Raw genomic sequence first — 16,145 nt, 5'->3', positions numbered from 1 at the left:
TAATAAACACAGGCATCTGCTGCTCCAGGAAATATTTTGCGGTTTCCTACTATCTGCAGGTGGCTGCACTTGGCTGCATCTCCCAGTTCTATTACTTCCATGTTTCTCTGATGGAAAGATATAGCACCAACAGTATGTAGAAGTAGTATGGTTTGTCAGGAGAAATACCTGTTTGGGAATTCACACTTCCTCTGAACATAGTTCCCTGGATCTTTTCCCTCCCATGAAATATTTTGTGATTTCTTTTTTATTTCCTTGTTTATATGGAGAGGAAAACAGGAGCTTTTCAGTGTTAATTTTGTTTATTTATTCATTTGGAGTGAAGGCAGTAGCAGTGAGTAGTAGCTGAGTATCTGAGACATTCACACTGCATACAGAAAGCCCTAAGAATCTGCTTTAGCATGGGGCCAAGACCCGTTCTTCTGACACCTGAGTACAGAACCACTTGGCCACTCTGGAGTACAGCCCTCTGCTAGATAACAAACAAACAAAGAAACAAAGAAACTGCAGCAATAAAAAAAAAAAATCATCTCCCCCCTGCTTCATGCCTACACTGGGGAGAACTTTCTTGATATGTGACTACCACAATTATGCTGTTTTAATTAATTGAGATTTTATGCTTTATTTTCTACCCCAGTTAGGTCTATGCCTGAATTTGGTTTCTGCCTCCAGCACTGGTTTGTCCCGTTCCCTTTGGGCTGTTATTCGACACACTTCTGTCTCTGCTCCTCAGCTGCCTATAAAACAAGGATGAGACATCCTAGGTTTCCCTGGGATGCTTTCCAATGATTGTAATAACTGAGTTTTGATGCTGACATGTAAATAGATGGAAGAATGCTAAATGTTACTCCAATGAAGAATAATATTCATATAGGTACACCAAGAGGTTCTGGGCTGAATGGAACTCCATTTAAATAAGCATGTATTATTACTTTTCATTGCTTTGCTTTCTATAGTGCAATAAAAATGGTTTTGCCTCTCGTGACAGTGAATACAAAGAACAATGTCACATATGTTAAAATACTTCATATATCATACAGATAGAGTTAGATAAATTCATATATATGTTTGTGTGTATGTTAAACTTGCTTGATATGCAAGCTTGCATACTATGGTTGCTTGCAAGGTTGTTTTCAGTAGCTGCTTTTTCACAAAAAATGCAACGAGTTATTTTAGACTATGAGAAAAGAATCATTTACTGTCATTTGGGCTTATTTCCCAGATGGCATAATGTGAAGCTGTTACCAGGTAAAGTCTTAATATTCTTGCAGCAGTTTATAACTCTTAGGTATTAAGATATTTTTTTTTCACATTTTGTTTGCAATGCACCTTATAGATATTCTTGTTATTTATTAATAGTTATGAATCTACTTGTGACTTTACAGTGTAATTCTAAGACAGGATTGTACAAAAAGTAAAATAGAACAAACTGTGTAAATTACGATGCATCTGTATAAAACTGTATGAACATTAGATATTCCTCTGTTCAGAGGGTTTTGTTGCATTTGGAGATTTTACACTGTACATTGTTCTACAAGCAGAGAGAAAGCTAAGGAAGTTCCTGACTGCTGTGTGAAGCTTTTACAGATGAACCATTAATACATTCTTTTTGCAGTTCAAGTTGCTGAGAGAGAAAATAACTTTGTTTCAGGAGTGTGTGTGTCGTCTGTTGCATTACACCTAACAAGGGTGGCCAGATCCCCAGGTGACATTGTGAACACCTTCCTTCTGATACTGCACCATTAGAGTTGGCAGTTTTGCCTTTGGTAAAGCATAGGCATGGAGATCGAGGTAAGTGCCGACTGTGCTCCGCTGATCTGCTGGCCAGTTTGGGCACACTGGTGCATACTGTGTCTTCAACAAGTTGCTCCAGTGGGGTTGATCCCGGAGGTACCAAGAATTACAGTGTTTGGTTCTGCTTGGCAGGACAAAGGTGGCCAAGGGTTTGGATTACAAATTCCATAAAAATTCCATAATCAAATAAGCTAAACTTTTGGTTTTCTTCTGATCATCTGACAGTCTGTATGCCCTTTTCATACTGTGTTTTCTTTTTGTGCTGTCTTTTTTTTTATTATTATTTTTTTTCTGACGCACTCCTAACCTCTTTCAACACCCACTTTGGCTTCTCAAATACTTATGGAAGAAGAAGGTAATAAATACAACAAGGCTCTTTAGCATTAGAAAGTTGTGAAACTCATGTTCTCATGGGGAATTGTACACTATAACTCGTAAACTCGTATAGCTGTGGTTAGCTCAGGTAGTTAGGAGTTTACATTGTTCCCATTAAAAGTAGAAAGTATGTCTTTAACACCTCCAATGATTTTAATGGAGGCAGCTTCAAAACTTAATAAAATACTGTATCATTTCAAAATGTGAGAGTATCTGGTTCTGATTATGAAAGGTTAATAACATTTTAAATTGGAACTACAAAATATTAATCATGCTTCCTTCTTAAGTCAAATGCACGTTATGTCTGTTTCTATGGTGATGATAATACACTTGGAACTGTAAAAAACTCAAATGGACTGGATCCTACTGTGTGTGGAGCGATTCCTGGAAGAATTGAGGGTCCACAGCTCCCAGCAGTGATTGAGAGGAGCATGTCAAAGGAAAACCACTGTATTTCGCACAAGCAGGTCCTGTAACTTTTGCCAATTAGGAGCAGAGTCTTTCATACTGTACCACATAATCCTATTGAAGGCAACCAGATGTGACTCCAGCAAGTGGCAGCACCAAACATAATACGTCAGGTCCTGTGATGTTCAACAGAGTCTCAGCTCCTACTGAAGTTTGCATGGGTAGTTCTTGTCAGCTTAGACCCTTACCTGTAAGGCACCAAATTGCTATTCAAAGCACTACTAAATGATTCCCACAAAATAATTCCAGCGCCTGGGGCAGAGAAGTGAAAATGAACAGGACAGGAAATATGGCTAATGTGCCATTTGAGAAGTCAAAGAGGAGAATTTGATTTTATTTCTATTTTCAAACAACTGCTAAGTGAAGTGAAGGTATTTCACAAATTTGTTCTCTATGCCATTCCCTCCCTTCTCCCCATACTTCCAACTATCTCTAAGAACTTGTTTTCAACCAAGTATAGACAAAATCAAGTTTTAAAAGAACAAATAGGAAATAATATTTCTTATTAGTAGAATTTGTATTTGTCATATTTTTGAGAAATCATTGTTATATATGTCTTTCAGTCATAAATGGGCCAAAGGTCAAATTTAATGAAAACTGAACTTTGATTTATTTAAGAAAATGCTGCATAGAAAATTATTCATCTTAGATTTTAATCCTTTTTTGGTTGGAGGGTTCTTCTGATTCCCCCTGAGAGAAGCCTTACACCCCATACTCCAAACTAGTATGAATGTGAGTTAGGGTTTTTAAGGTCAAAGATGAGACATCTTACATAAATCCATTGATGGGATAGAATTGAATACGTAGCATGAGGTGGAGTTTTGGAAAAGCCACATTTCTCTCCTGTGCCTCTGCTATTGGGTGAAAGTAGTCGGAAGTGTCACTGTTATTCACAAGAGTAGGTTAAGCCTAAGTCACCAAAACTTGTGAAAATCACTGGAAATATTGAGATAGCATATTTCCTATCAAAAGTCTCAACCTTTATTTGCTGCTTTAAAAGCTGGCATAAAAATACATATGTAAAGAATTGTGAAGGTTGGACAGGCTTTTTTTCTTAAGCAGGCATTTACCATTTTAGGAGAAAGCAGAGCTGGCATTTAAAAGCCTTAAAGCAGAGTATTTATCACAGGCAGTGAAACAAAAGCCTGCTGAATTCTAAATTACAAACCTGGTCAGAAATCGACTATCTGACTGTGCCTTTTAACTCTCCTTAAAGACATACAGCATGCCTTTGTGACTATCAGTGTCTTAGAGAAAAAAAAAAAAGGCATAGACAACTCTGCAAGATTCTTGGATAAGAGAAACAAATACACAGTTAAAACCTTTTAAATGTGGGAACTTTGCTAGCTGGGAGCCTGTGTCACCTCTACTACCCAGTTGTGCAGAACTACTCAGCGTTGTTTTTGTAATTGGTTTAAACCTACCGTTTCCTAATGGAAAGATGGAAAGATTCGGAAAGAGAACCTGCAATTCCACATTTTGTTTGGAGACGAAGCTTGCGCACCAGCGGTGCCCGCAGTAATTGAGCTATGGCATTATTCTGCCAAGTGACAGGTAAGGGAGACAGCAGCATACCAATTTGCCTGGTTTTTACAAGCCTCTAAACTCCACATGTAATTAAAGAGACTTTTCATATTTAATAGTATTTATCTTGTGTGTCAGATAACACTTGTTAAAAGTCGTCAGCTTTTCATTACCAAGATCATTAATACTATTGGTGATACCGTGACTTGAATAGCTCTTCACTTGTTTGTCACAGCTGCAAATTGACTTTCTAATGACTGATTCACTTGTAAATTTGCCTTTTCAAGAACAAACCTAGAAGTATCAGACCTGTTGCTTACCTCAAATTCTTTTACTGACATTTACTTTCAATGTAAAGTGATGTTAAGGTAGTGATTTTAGCGGGAAGCACTCTTCTGGAAGGTCATCTTTGCAAATAGGTAACATGCTGCTGATAGAGCAGTGGTTTTGTGCATCCAAATTTTGCTGATTTTGCCATCTGTTCCCCCTGCTGTGATAGGACACCTGGCAAAAAGAATAGATCCTGTGTTTTTTTTTCCTGCATGTGCACACTTTGGCCTGTTAACCTTTGCATTGCTACTGCTGTGCATTACAGAAAGCACAAAATTGTGCTGGGCCGGCAGGCAGGAAACCCGTCTGCTCTGTGCTTTCACTTTGTTTTGCAGACTGTGCCAATAAGTTACTGGGAGGCATCAAAGTGCATAGCACTGCTTTTTCAGAGCACAAGGGCAGCTTAAGGAGGTTTCCTTTTTTTTTTTTTTTTTTTTTTTTAACAACTTCGTACAAGAAAAGACCTCCGTATGAATTTGCTCTTATGCAAGACTTTAGACGGACATGCAGTCTTAGATCTTAAGGCCAACAGTAAGCCAGTAGGTCATTTAGTCTTGCTTCAAATGAAAATAACTTCCGGAGACATCCAGGAATGAAGAACACAGTGCTTTCATTTTTGGTTTCTTGCAATTACTCAGTGCCTTACTGCTGTTTATTTTTTTTTGCTGGTGTAAATATTGCTGTACAGTTACTTGGCTTGAGAGACCACCTGTGCATTGAGAGACTGATGCTGTCACCATGCTCATGTATGCAAAGTAAGTGTAATATGGCTCAAAGAAATACTTTGACTTGCAGGCTTGCTTCATCAGAATTCTTATATTGCTTCTACTTTCTTAGACTGCAAATTTCTTGTGATTGGCCTGTCTAGGCTTCATCTGACAAATCAAAATAAACAGGAAATTAAGAACCCACATTATGATACAAGATGTTAAAAATGTGTTTGCAGTGAATGCCCAGGTTGGGCAGTGCAGACAGAGGAATTGCTACCTAAGTCTTGACATGAAGAATTAAGCGTTACGAAGAGCCTCTGGCTGCTATGGATAAGCCATTATATTGTAGTTGCAAAGAGTGCACCATCAGATTAGGTGATGCTAAATGGCAGTTTAATGACAGTAGCAACCCAGCTCTAATTTTTTGTTGTGTTGTTAGTAGGCACAAGGTTATATACTAGTAGAAAACTACATTTGAGGTTGGAGGGTCAAATCAGAAAAAGCAGAACTGTAGCAGTACTGTAGTCAGAAAGCAATTGTTAGAGGCAAAATAATTCAGCATGGTTGCTCAGCTGATTTCCTTGGTGAGAGTGTGAACTGGAGCTGAAACTTCCTGGAGGTGTCCTTGCTCAAGGTGAGAGCCAACCCAGAGAGATTAGCCAGGCTTGCAGCTGAATCCAGTGCAGTGCAAAATGTGACAGTCCTGACCCAATAAAACTGTCAAGCCAGACTTAATTTTATGGACCATGGTAGTCCTCTGCTTGAGTGGCAGGGGCTGTGAACTTTGACTGCTTCAGTGTTTGCTTTTGTGGTTGCTCTCATCACTTTCATCTTGCACGGGGGTTCTAGGAAGGGGGGAGACCAAGGGAACCTTGCCCCTAGCATACCAAGGGCAAGTCAGTTTGGTGGAAAGCCCTTGGGGAACAAAGTCTGTTACTTAGTTTGCTCACAAAGAGGGCTGGAGGTTTGGGTTATGCAGTTTTAATCTTAGTAGTAAAGAAGAAATTCCTTCTCTCTTAGTTGCCAAGACATAATCTAACTCATTCACCAAGACCTTTTCCATTCAAAGGACTTTGCAAAGTCAGACAAGCACCGTTTGGACATCAATTGCATTGGATGATCAGGTAAACTGTGATCTTGCAGTGTTGCTTAATTGTCTTATTTGTTTTTGGTTGTATTTAAACCAGTCTCTGTAGTGAGTTCAGGTAGACTTCATGTTTCTCTGCATGCACTCACTACTTGATGATAAAATGAGATATTAAGGGAGTTCCACGAAGATCTGCATGTAGGTAAGGTTTTATTTATATAGTTAAATGAAACTACAGGAATCCCTGGAGGGTATAAAAGCTTGAGAGTAAGGTGTGAGTACGAAAAAGGACCGTTGTTGTGGTTTAACCCGGCCGGCAGCCAAGCACCACACAGCCGTTCGCTCACCCTACCCCCTCCCTCTCTGGGATGGGGGAGAGAATCTGGAAAATGAAGCCTGTGGGTTGAGATAAAGACAGCTTATTAGGACAGAAAAGAAAGGAAAATAATAATAATAATGATAACAGTACTACTAATAATAATGTGTACAAAACAAGTGATGCAAAATGCAATTGCTTGCCACCCGCTGACTGATGCCCATCCCATCCCTGAGCAGCCAGTCCCCCCACTCCGGCCAGCTACCCCATACTGATTGCTCAGCATGACTTCGTATGGTATGAGATACCCCTTTGGCCAGTTTGGGTCAGCTGTCCTGGGTCTGTCCCCTCCCAGCTCCTGCTGCACCCCCAGCCTGCTCGCTGGCAGGACAGAGCGAGAAGCTGAAAAGTCCTTGGCCTGGTGTAAACACTGCTCTGCAACAATTAAAACACCGGCGTGGTATCAACATTATTCTCATCCTAAATCCCAAACACAGCACCCTACCAGCTACTAGGAGGAAAATTAACTCTATTCTAGCTGAAACCAGGACAACTGTGCAATCCAGAGTGAATTGATAGACCTCTCCTGTGGGAGGACTGAGTGTTCAGTGCAGGGAAATGGAGGTGCATTGGTGGGTTTTCAGTCAAGGGACATCTTGTGTGGGAAGGTTATCTGCTTTGTCACATTGAGTTACTAGTCACTGAGGTAATTGCCCCTCAGAAAATGATAAATCAATATGGAAACCATGGCCTGTGCAGTGGGAGCAGCAAATGTTTCCTTTTACAGGCAGCAATTACTCTATATTGGGAAAGAGAGTGCAATGTTTTCCCTTAACAATACAAAATAAGATGTGAAAAAGTTACATGACCCTGGTAATTTTCCCTTGTAAAACCACAAATGATCTCCTTAGTATCAAATAGTGAACATGTAAATAGTTCTGTAATCAGAAAAGTGCTTTAATAATAAGTCATTTTAGATACAATGAAATAAAATACATCTGACAGTGATAAATCAACCTGTTACAACCTTGCTTCTGGTAGTGCCAGTGTTTGTGTTTGTTTGTTTGTTTTTTGAGAGAGAGAGCAACAGACATTCATGACAAGGGTAAAACAGCACAGAAAGAACCGAAGAGGAAAAGCTGCAATGCCATAGCAAATGTATCTACTCCCATCATTTGCTCTTATGGTTGAAAATAAGAGAAACACTTGTACAAGCTCAACTTGTACAGGGAGCAGAACTGATACCCTCTAGGGTGCCTAGGTACTTGCACATAATCAACATGTGCCCTATACACACTTGTGTACAATTGCCTTCTCTTAGAAAAGAAAAGAATTGCTGAAATTTGCCATACATACTGTTGATATATTAACATGTCCCATACAATGCCACTGGTGAGAGTTCAGGGCGGTATTTAGCTCTAACTGAAGGTATTTACTTGTGAACTTGGTCAGTAAATACCTACTTCTGAGTGTCTTAACTTTAACATGTCCTACCACTACAGGTCTGGAACGAGGCAATCAAAGATTAATCAGTGTTAGTAAGAAACTCCAAGAAGCAGTGGTGATATTACAGAAAGCAGCTATTGTTGCATGGTTCTTTGTTACTAAACTGATGGAAATTGTGAAGGATGATGAAGGGGCAGCTTAAAAACATGGCAGCTAAAAAAAAAAATTAACAGTAATGAAATGGAGCTTTTGTCACTAACTCATTTACTAGCATGAAAAAAGTGTTATGTTGATGATGGGGAGAATTTGCTCTGTATTATAGTCTTAACTAATAAAATGCTACAATAATGCTGGGAAATTGAAGATTTTTTATGAGTCATCTGAGCTTTCAAAGTAATGAATGTATATTAACATCTACATTGCTTAGGGCTGGATGGAAGTTTAGATAAGTGACCTTCATACCTCATACTTTAATACTTGCCGCAGCATCTGTAAGAAGATGTAAAGCTCTTTTTGTCTATATCCCTGCTTTTTGTTGGTTTTGAGGCAACCCATTTTCCTCTTTGACTCGTTATCTTTGTGTTCTTCATGGGCAGGGTAGGTCTCTAGTTTCTATCTGTGCTTCAGTATTCTTGTTTGCATTATGTTATCCTAGATGCCAATGTCTCCTTCTTTTATAAATCACCTATGACTGCCTCATTCCTCTCTGCCTTCCACCTTGCATACTAATTTACCTTTGTGTGACCAGAGTAAGAAAAACAGCAGGAAAAAAAGATGAGATGGAAGGGCATTTCCATTGGAATAGCTCATATCCCTAACACTGGGATGAAAGTAAGACACCCTCTCTTGATGGAGAATGAAAAATCAATAAATCCTTTGGTATTTGTAGGGTGGCCTTACTTCCCCTATTGGAAGGAAGAAAACTCCCCCTGAGCTGCCTCCAAGAGCTCTCTGAGGGTAGTATTTTGCTCTTTATTGGAGGGATGAGCCTCAGGGCTTGTGGCAGAAAGCCCATGGGGATCCCACTGCCTGTCCCTACCTGTGCATGTGCACAGTCCCCAGCCTCGGCCACACTCATAGCTGCCCACTTGCCCCTCCTGGGAGCAAGGCATCACCCCTGTGAGTGGCAGGGTCTTGCTGCTCCTGCTGAGTTTCTGTGCTAGGGTTTTTCATTCTAACGTGAAAATGTAACCAAACTCTTGCTCGAGTGGTGCTGTACTCTGCTCCCTTTCCTCTTATTTCCTCCATTTCAGGGAGGAATTACACTGAGTGCTGTGAGCAAGCTGGTGTTAGTGACTGTGCAAAGAGCACTGCACTAGTCTGTTGCTTCCACAAAACACAGCCACATCTAACAGAAGCCGTTTGATCATGCTGCCTTCTCTGGAGGATGTTGCAGTCTCCCCTTTTCCATATTTTTCCATATTACAGCATACATAGAATGGTATATCCCTTTGCACATATGCATGATGCTCGTGACCTCTCCTGCATGATCAGATAGATGATCTTTTTAAAAGGTTCACTTATTAAATGTTAAAATTATTCTTTTTTCCTTCAAAAACTCTCAGTTTCACAGATCCGTATTCTCCTCTTCTTGTGCTCTTTTCTTCTTTCCCCTATTTTTTTTTTTCCTGTTGGTAAGGGACTGTCAACACGTACAAACTGACCAGCATGCATGAATAATAAAACAAGTTATTCAAAAAACGTCCTGCATGAATGGTCTTTCAGAGTGCTACAAAGTAATTGTCCTTTTTCCAAAGCTACAAGCTATTTTCTCAAATCCTGAAGAAAATTCTTGGGCTGGGTTCTCCTCTATATGTCTCCAGCTTAATGACAGGGAAACCCAGAATATATCTGCTGGATGACAAGCATTGCTTATCCTGATGTAAAGCTGGTGTAACACTATAGAGAATTAATTCCCCGTTTCTCTCTGTAAAAAAGATCATCCTAGTTATTTCAGATTTTATCTACTCCTGGTCTGAAAGTATTGATTCTTATCTCTTCTTGCTATCATTTAATTTTGCCATTAAAAACATAATAACCTCCATAAATTTGGAGGTGTTTAATCTCTCATAAAAATAGCTGTATCATAACTGCTACAACTCCGTGAAAACAATAACATTTTTTATACTATCACAACTGCGTCCTTAAATGATCATAAATTGACTTGGAATTAGCATAATAATTCAATAAAACAAATAAGAATTTATAAAATGAATGTGAAAAGGGATTAAGTTTAGCATAAAGCAGGAAATAGATCCTAGAGCAGAAATGGAAAGCATTTGATGGTGTGTTAAACAGTAGAAGATAGAGTACTGACTAGAAAATCCAAGATGTGTTAATACAGGGAATGACTGTTGGTTGAAATCTTAGTACTATGTGAAGGATTAATGGAAGCTGTCCTAGCACGCCAAGAACATATTAAACACACTATTTTCTGTTAGAATTATTGGAATGCTTTTGAAAGAAACATTTGGTTAAGGAGTAAGTAGCAAAACTCACACGGAGTCCCTTCAGAAGCCATCACGCTTTTCCTTCTTGGTGCTAATTCCTGTGTGATCCATGCTGCCTTGCTGGGCTCTCTCTGTGAGGCTCCTTTGGTACTATCCCTAAGGGAATGTGCGTGGAGACACTGCAAAGGAGAACACATGTCTCTAGTAACTGCTAATTTGGTCTGTTTTCATGGCCCACCACTGTATCTCCGCTAGCTCACACACCAGCTTCACAGCCACATGAAATAGTGTTTTGCTTTAACATCTGCGAATATCAGTAGTTGAGGCTCCTCAGGGGTCACTGTCCATCCTTTCAGTGAAGCTGTGAGCTGGCTGGGGAAGAGGAGTGGTAAGATAGTGACAGAAAAGGGGGAAGGAAAAGCAAGAGACAAAGGAGCATGGAAATAGGGGTTCCTCACTGACCCCCATTTTCCTGCCTAAGGGAAGAGGTACAGACCCTGACCTGAAGGGATCCCTTATCTTCCATCAGCTCCTTTCCACGTGGCTCTTCCTTCCTTGCCCCTTTCCTAAACATAGTTTAATTTTTAACTTTTATAATCTCATTCTCCTCACCACTGTTATCATTATCTGCAATACCTTTTTTTGACTAAGCTGGCACTTAGTGGCTGTACATGGGCAGAGGTCTCCTATGGTAAAAGTTGTCCAATGACATCTGTCTGAGGCAGACAGACAGCTGAGGAGGAGGGCAGGAGTGGGAGTATTCAGAAGAGGGCAGGGAAAGGAGAAAGAGGACTAATATAGGATAAGGAGATGAAAATACCAGGTGTCTTTTCCTTTTTTTGCCACGGTAACTCAAGTCTCCAAGCCTGACCCTTTCAGAAAGTTCTCCTGAGAGTGCCGTGGCTGCCAGGGCAAGCTGCCAGGTGGCCATTCAGAAACTACCCTCGTGTGGAGACAACACGTGGCTGGTCCTGCAGGTGACCCCACCAGCCCCCCCGGGATGTCAGTCCTATAGGCAAAGCGCACCCTCCTGGGGCAGCGAGGGCAGTTCTCCTTCCAGGGCTGCTTGCCTACTGATTTGCCTACTGAGATTGCTGGCAGCGACACTGATTGCAAGGAAAAGATCTGGGTTTTTGTTTTATAAAAAAATAATTAGAAAATAAATTAAGATTCTCTGTTTTCAGGCCAGTTGCTGGTGTTGCATTGCACTGCTCTGAAACAAACAGCAGGTGCACTGCTTGCTGTAAGCACATCTGGAAACAGGGGCTGCATGCCTTAACCGGGCAATTCCCCAAAGGAAACTCAAAGATTAAAGTATTCTTATTTTTGTTTTCCTTTAGTATTACTGTGCTTAAAACAGCTGCTGTTTTAAGGCAAATGATTTTGTAGCTTAGATTTGAGTGCACACTGTGCTAAAGTTTGTTGCCAGTGACACTAGATTTAATCTAAGCATCATCTGGAATGTTCTAAAGCAGCCAGCTTTATGATACAGTTAAGTATGCTTTGTTTCAAGAGTTGTGAGGGTTGTCAAATACAGGAATATTTTACAAATAAGTATGGGTAGAAAAGGAGATGTAGTTATTGCACTGTTCTCTTTGTAATTAAAATGGAAATGGAAATTATAGCTAGGGTGCTTCTGACATACTTTTTGGACTCCATTGTTATCTTGACAAGCAAAGATTGGAATACAACTTTTCCCTGTATGGAGATAAACATATACATTAATCACAGCCCATTGAGATGAAGACAAAGGCTGCATTTGGGATCAGAAAACTAAATTTGTTAGTTGGCTATGCTTTCTTTTATATTGGAGAATACTGACTTTGCTTTCCAAAACTGGAAAGTCATGATTTTTCAAAATTGTGTCTTAGTTTTAACAAATCTAGTCTTAAATTTTGTAGGGGAAAAAAAAAAAAAAAAAAACAGATCCAGCAGAGGTGACTTAATGTTTCTGATACTTGACTTGATGCCTGCAGAACTGATACAGCTTTACAAAAGGAGAAAGCCACAGTAGCTCCTGGCTCCATGTGTCTTTCTTGGAGCTTCTCACCCCTCCTGTTGGATGGCTCAGCTGTGTGTTTGGCTCCCAGAGCTTGTAGCCTGCAGCATGAAATGTCTCTCCTCACCCATACAGTGAGAGGATGGAGGTGGAGCAGACAGATGGAGGTGGGATCCACAGTCACTGTCCCAAGGCAGACAGTCCTCCTTTCTCGATCCCTGAATCCTTAGTAGCTGTCACAGCAGTGGATCGTCAGTGCTGGATGACAGAGACATACTGATTGCTATCATAATGAGGACAGATCAGCTACATGATGTATATGAAAGGAAAGCATTTCAGTGCCTGGGGAGGAGGAATCTCAGTGGCAGAAAGCAGGGTATGCTTCCCCTGACAAGTGCCCCTGCTAGCATCCAGCAAACCATTTAAGTAGAGAGCAAGCTGGAAAGAGGTGCTTGGTACCTGTGGCTGTGTACTCTTCTCACCATCCATGGGGCTGCTCCTCCCAGAATTTCCCTGCGCTCCCAGTGCGGGTTTGCACTTACTAGGCATGATTTAGTGTGGGTACAGAACTGAGTCAGATTTAATTTGCGAGTTTGCTGCCAAACCTGAACCAATTTTTAAGCCAGCTGTACACCACTGATTTAACAAGAAATGGAAACCATTCAAAGCTCTGTGAGTTTGGCAGAAATTAACAATTTTGGCTGAGTATCACTGTGGGGTTTGGACTAATTCAAACCTAAAGCTCGCAGTGAAATTCAAGATACTTGAATCCACGCCAAAGGAAAGGTTTGCATTGATCTCTGCAAATTGGAAGTGTCAAGGTTTCAACAGCTCAGCTTGATAAGTGAGTAAGGAGAGATTTCCCTCTGAAGACTTCATCCCTTCTAGAATGAGTGTGTCATAGCCACATACCACACCTGATAACGTGTCTTTGTTAAGCAGCCCCATCTGAATGGGTTGTTAATGACATAAACAATAGCAATTATCAGTATTGATATTATATTGACAGGCTGTGAAAAGGTTTGGTGATTCATTCTCCTAATTATCTATTTTCTGCTATGCAGTGTGAATACTGCCATTGCTGATAGCAAACCAAAAATAGCTTAAGAAACAAAAGGAAAAACTATCTCGGGAAACTATATTTGGGCAAAAAAGTGTATGGATTGGAGCTGGGTATTGTACTCCTTGGAAATATGTTACGGTGAAAACTGTCTTTTTCTGCGTATGATTTGTGCATTATGTGAAAGTACTTTTTACTTATAAATAGTTGCCAAACCGGTCGAATATTTGTTAGGGTTGTTTGCAGCTTTTCACAATGAATATTTACAATGTGCAAAATTTTCTATCATACGGTATTGTATTTGGCCTTTAACTGGGTAACTGAAACACTGTAAGTAGAGAGGAAAATAAACAATAAAAAGAAGTTCACAAAATTATGAGAAATACAGCACAAATATTGTTCACATACTGATAGTCATGCATGCAGACGGCTGTGAGTGTTTGTGTGTAAAGCACTAACTTTCCAAATATTTAGGTCTAACAGGAATTACTTTTTTTTTTTTTTTCTGTGAAAATGGTACAGTAGGTAACATGAGTCACTTATAAAAACTGTTGAAAATACAAGGAGATTAAGACAAATGTAAAATCTGAGTTATCCAGGCTGTGCTTGCATTGAAGAATTAAAGTTTTGGGTTTTCACGCTAATACTGAAAGGTCAACATTTTAAAAAATGAGATTCCAGAACCTAACTGTAGATTCTCATTTTTTTTAATTAAGATTTCCACTTCATCTGCAAAGAACTCTATTCTGTAGCTGCTAATGTCTACCACTGGAAAAATGCTTAGGCATGGAAGAGAGGATATAGGAAGGAGAAGAATTTATCTTTAGTGAGATTAATGGTGTACAGCTCTGTACCATTTTAGCATTCTGTAACCCTGGACTTTAACACCTGGCCTGTGCTACTGTCACAAATGGCAGGTTGTCTTAACTTAAATCAGAGTAATTTGTGATGTTGTTTTAATATTGAACTCAGCCTCATAATCCTTATTACCAGGGCCCCATCTTTTCCTTTGTTATTACAACATGCAGTGCCTCAGAGTAGCTCTGTAAGCCTGTAGTGACACCTTGTCAGGGCACAGGTAGTGCCATGTGCTCTCATTGTGGCCCAGGCTTCACATGTGCACATTTGTCTTGATTACACATCAGAGACATTAATAATCACAATTTAAATAGCTTAAAAGAGAGTAATGAGCTCACCTGAACATCTCTGTAAGAATATTTATCAATCATTAGAGAAAGACTCAAAAAAGTGAAAAATTAGCATACCAGAAGCTGTGTAATAAATCCTGTAACACTAGATATTAGAAAGATTAAGCTGTTTTTTTTCACTACAGCAATATATATCCATAATGAGATGCAGTTACTTCTGACAAATGCACTGCAGATTAATTAGTTTCAGAATACTGCAGCTTGGTCACACCACCTTAAAAATCATGGATGATTGAAAAAATCATCCATGATAGGGGAAACAAAGTGACTGTACAGGAGGGACACTGTCAAAAGCAAATAATCTTGGCTCTTCACATTGTCATATTCTGATAGAATATTACAGATGTGACCTTCACCTGAAAATTCTGACTTGGAATAAGTATGAGTAAGTTAAGGTGAAACTAGTTGGCTGAATAGGCAAAAAAAAAAAAAAAAAAAAAAAAGGAAAAAAAAAAGGAGAAAAAGAAGCATACAGTGTTTGAGGACCCTTGAGTAAATACTGCCTTCAGTTCTCCCCCTCCCGTTTTAGGTATATATTTTTAAAGTGTTTCCCATGTTTTAAACCAGATGTGCTGGGCCAGAATTATTCAACTGTTGCACAATTTAAGTTAAAGGGAACATGTGCTGTGTGTGCTTGCATAATTAAGTGCTGTGCTGTGCCAACTCTTTCTCTTTTCTCTTTGTGTATTTTCTTCCATCCATCTCCATCAGAAAACAGAAGTGCATGGGACTGTGTGTACATATGTTTTACATATGTATTTTTACATTTTTATATTTTACATTTTACATATGTAAAACATATGACAAAAAAAAAGTCATACACGATGCATTATGTAATGGGAAGACATGGCAGTGTAATATAAAGAATTTATCAGAATGAGTATGAGATGCCTGCATTACTTAAGAGAAGCAAAAGTCAAAGCTAAATTATGTAGGTCTTCCCAACAAACACCACGAAAACCTTATGCAGAGACCATCCCTTGTCATGTGCTATGTAGAAATTGTTTATATTCATTATTGAAACTTTTTGTTTCTACTTCTACTTAAAGGTTGATATTTTATTTATAATAAGGTTTGTCTCTGGATGCAATCTGTCAGTATTTATAAATCCACCTAAGCAATTACATAGATCTAAACAAACCATATGCCATGACATGGGAGAACCAGCCTTTTGGTTCTGATAAACCAGTCTTCTGACAAAGCAGTCAGAAGAATTCACCGGGGTTCAGGTGGAAAGATGATACCTAGCAGAACCACTAGACTTCTGAATCAGTAGATTAGAAGTCTAGCGGTTCTGAATCATTAAATATCTATATATCTCAGAAACTTGTAACTGATCCAGAACTGAGTGATTCTGTCCTGGGAGACATCGATTCTT

The 16,145-nt window shown here is 39.5% G+C and overlaps 1 long non-coding RNA gene across 1 annotated transcript in view; it reads left to right on the top strand.

The window, feature by feature from the left end:
- The window catches only part of LOC308193555, a 35,282-nt gene extending 21,917 nt beyond the window's left edge, over positions 1-13,365 (top strand). Inside the window, exons 4-7 of the long non-coding RNA XR_013949737.1 lie at positions 642-1,791; positions 5,180-5,246; positions 6,222-6,325; positions 8,107-13,365. This is a non-coding gene — a long non-coding RNA (uncharacterized lncRNA). The remainder of the gene's footprint in view (positions 1-641; positions 1,792-5,179; positions 5,247-6,221; positions 6,326-8,106) is intronic.
- Positions 13,366-16,145: the final 2,780 nt, after the last annotated feature.

Source organism: Anser brachyrhynchus (assembly GCF_964034855.1).
Source record: "Anser brachyrhynchus genome assembly, chromosome: 3".
Lineage (NCBI taxonomy): Eukaryota > Metazoa > Chordata > Aves > Anseriformes > Anatidae > Anser > Anser brachyrhynchus.
The sequence above is the reverse complement of the archived record's forward strand: the minus strand, read 5'-3'. Positions and strand labels throughout refer to the sequence as shown.